A 3,297-nucleotide genomic window follows, 5' to 3' on the forward strand; every position below is an offset into this window, starting at 1 on the left:
GAGCTCAGCGAGAAGATGGTAGGTCAGCGACAGACGTGTAGAAACGATACCCAGCGCTCGTAGAGGGGAGAGTGGTTTCAAACGCGTTTCCAAAGTGAGCGATGAGCGTCAGGGCTCTTGCAGGAACGTGGGTGAGGCCAAAGTGTGGATGGCAGGTGCCAGGGCACGCCGGGCGTCTTCCGGGATGTCTCGGGATGCCTGGAAACGCAACGGCGCATCCTTCTCCCCATCTCAGCTCTCTGGCGCTGTTTCCCTCCGGGAGTTGGGGCTGATCCTTGAGGAGAGGGTACGGTCCGTGGGAAGCTCACCCAGGGAGAGCACGCGTGTAAAGTAGACCAAGTGGGAAGGGGAGCGCAGCAGGTTCCTCGCGGCGTTGTCTGTCTCCCTCAGTGGAGCAGAATGAGAGCAGGTGGCTGAGCAGGGTGATGGCAGGTGGCAGCGGAATTGTCAGGCCGAGGAAATAATGCATTCCCGGGGCTTTCCGCAGTACGTTGACATCATTAGTGCTCTGGCAAGCCTGGTGAAGATGAAGGAGCTGTCAGGAACGCGGTCTCTGAAGCAGCTCCCTCAGGAGGAAAGGGAACAAGCAGGGCTGCAGAGGCAGAAGCACCTGGAGGAGCTGTTGGAAAAGCTCAAGAACCTCCAGAGCTGCCTGGAGAAGAAAGAAGAAATGATGAAGCTTCATGAGAGCGAGAGGTACCAGAGGCCGGGTGGCTGTGGGTGGCCGCGGGTCCGAGTGAGACAAGGTCCTGGGCTGCAAAGCGACGGGAAACTCGGGGGAAGGAGGGGTGCAGCCTCGCGGCAGCGATACACACCTGGTTGTGCCGCTGGCCAGGACTGGTCCCGTGTTGGTATGGTCCAAAGCAGAATGGTGAGGAGAAGCAGAGAGGCGTCCTCTGGGTGCCTCGCAGGGTCCAGCGCAGTCAGGCAGCGGCAGAGTCGGGGGACCCTTGGCAAATTCCCTGGTGTGGACGGGCCGGACCCAGGGAGAGCGGCGGCATCGGCTGGGGTGGAGGGCCGGTGTCAGTAGGACGGAGCCAGGCGTGGGAGCCGATGGGAAGGGCTGTCCAGGGCACGAGGAATGGGCACAGGGAAAGTGCCTGCTGAAGTTTTTGCTGGTCTGAGCAAGGCGCTTGCTGCTCCGATGTCCTTCAGCATCACCCCATGGTGTGGGGAGGGCCCTAGGAGGGGTGCAAGTGCGGAGGCCAGCTGTGTTTTGGGGGTTTGACGCGGTGACGGACGCTGTCCCCCTCCCGTTTTCTGCAGGCTGAAAGAAGAGTCCCTGCAAGCCCAGCAGCCTGTCTGCGTGGGCAAGCAGAAGGCCAGAGAGCCCACGGCAGAACCTGCACGGCCCCTGTCATGATAGAGCCGCTGACCCCTCCGCCCAAGTACGAGGAGATCCAGGAGAAAGCACCAGGGAGCCAGCAAATGACCTACAAAGAGGCTCTGTGATGTTGCTGGGGTTTGCTGGTATTTTTGGTTTTTTTTTGAAAAAAAAGCAAACCTACAGTAAGAGCGGCTCGGTCTGTGGGCGCAGAAGCGGTCAGGGCTCCCTGGAAGCTGCGCCGTGGAGGACACGATGGGTGCGTAGCGCTGCGGCAGGAGGACGAGACAAACTTTCCCCAGAACAGGGTTTTTCAAAAGAGCGTGGGGAAAGAAACCTGAATGCCGCTGGGTCTGGTGCGCTGAAGTAAATGGAGACTGGAAACAGCAAAAGTGTAATTTGTGGTGTTTTACAGAAGGACCACCCCGTGTATCTTCTCACCCCCTCTCCCCTCGTGCCCGCCACACTTTTCTGAGCCACCAAATGGATGCCAAATGAGGGTTTCCCAAGTGGAAAAGGGCAAAGCTCCTTTTGTTAGTGCCCCTTCTTTCTGAGTAAGGGAAATGGCGTTGCCAGAGTAGCGCTGCAGCTTTCCCCTGCTCCGTTCAGGGCCTGGGACGGTGGCCCCGGGCCAGGCCTGACTCCTGCCAACATCTGGGCTTGCTGGTGGGCAGCGGGCAGAAACGAGCCCCACGCTGCTCGGGGAGAGGACAGATCTCTTTCCTGGGTTGCTTTCTCCGTTGTGGTTTGCGCTCAGATGCGAAGGGGACGGTCCGTTTGAGGCACATGGATCAATCCGGGGGCTTGGGAGCTGTCGGAGTGCACCGCTGCCAGGTGTGCAGGGTGAAACGGCAGCTGAGCACGCGGTGCGTGCAGACGTCTTTTGAATAAATATTTTGCACGGTGTGTTTGTGCGTGTGCGCGCACTCGTGCGTGGTTGTCCTGTCCCAAGGTCTGCGAGCCGGAGCGGTGTGAAAGCAGCCGGCTGGTTTAGGGCGGATGCCGCTGCGCGGGCAATCTGGGCCACGCGCCGCCTCCCGGACTTGCAGCCAAGCGGTCGACGACAAAGGCTTCTCCCTGTTCAGCCGCGGGCTCCCTCAAACGGGGTGGATCTCTGGGGTGTGGGTAGAGAGCAGCATCTCTCCGGAAGCTGGAGCGAGTGTAGATGACTCCCAGCCACTCTGGGCTGCTGGTAGGGATGTGTTTGGGTTGGTTGGAGGCTGATGTCGATGTAGTTACGGTCCCTGCAACCAAAGATACAAAAGGAGCACAAATAGCCAAAGCCCAAGCCGAGAGGAGGTGCTGGTCCAGACCCATGTCCCAGTTGCTCTTGTTGGTTATTGTTTCTTAGTGCATCCTGTGAGCTCTGGTGGTGTATTGCAGCAATTTCACTTTGCTGTGCCCCAAGGCACGGTGCCAGGTGGGCAAAGTAACGCCAGGACGTTAGGGACTCCTTTATTCCAGAGAAGGGGAAAAAAGTAGAAGAATATACCCCAGAATGAGGGAGTTGGGCTGGGGGGTGCCATGAGGGGTGGTTCTTGTTGTCGAGGGGTTGGGAAGGTGGTGCGGCTCCTTGGAAGGTGTCGCGCAGGCGTGTGTGCCTGGAGGAGCCCGCCTGCGGAGGGAGGCCAGGCACGAAGGTCTGTCTGCCTGGTGAAGGAAGCCAACCCGATCGGGGGTCCTAGAAAATCGGGGTGAATAAAGCGAGGCATCCTGTCTGAGCAGTTGGGACCTGAAGGTTCATGGAGCGTCTTTGCCAGGAAGTCCTGTGTAATGGAACAGACGGGCGACAGCAGCGTCTTTCGCAATGGCTCAAGTAGGAAAAGAGCTGGAGAAATGGCGGGAAGTGCAGTGACCGTGGGGAAACGGGCTGTGACTAAAGTAGGAATTATGTCCCAGATGGCTGAACGGCAAAAGAGCCTCGCTGGCTGCCTGCGTACTTGTCTGCTGATGGTATGCTGGAAAGCCAAGGA

General features: G+C 58.9%; 1 long non-coding RNA gene across 1 annotated transcript; it reads left to right on the top strand.

Annotated features, from left to right (window-relative positions):
- Nucleotides 1–493: 493 nt before the first annotated feature.
- Nucleotides 494–1,472, top strand: LOC147598177 (uncharacterized). The gene is made up of 2 exons (XR_015260872.1): nt 494–696; nt 1,267–1,472. It is a non-coding gene; the product is annotated as an uncharacterized LOC147598177 (long non-coding RNA).
- Nucleotides 1,473–3,297: the final 1,825 nt, after the last annotated feature.

This window comes from Chlamydotis macqueenii, chromosome 21 (genome assembly GCF_036417535.1).
Source record: "Chlamydotis macqueenii isolate bChlMac1 chromosome 21, bChlMac1.mat, whole genome shotgun sequence".
Lineage (NCBI taxonomy): Eukaryota > Metazoa > Chordata > Aves > Otidiformes > Otididae > Chlamydotis > Chlamydotis macqueenii.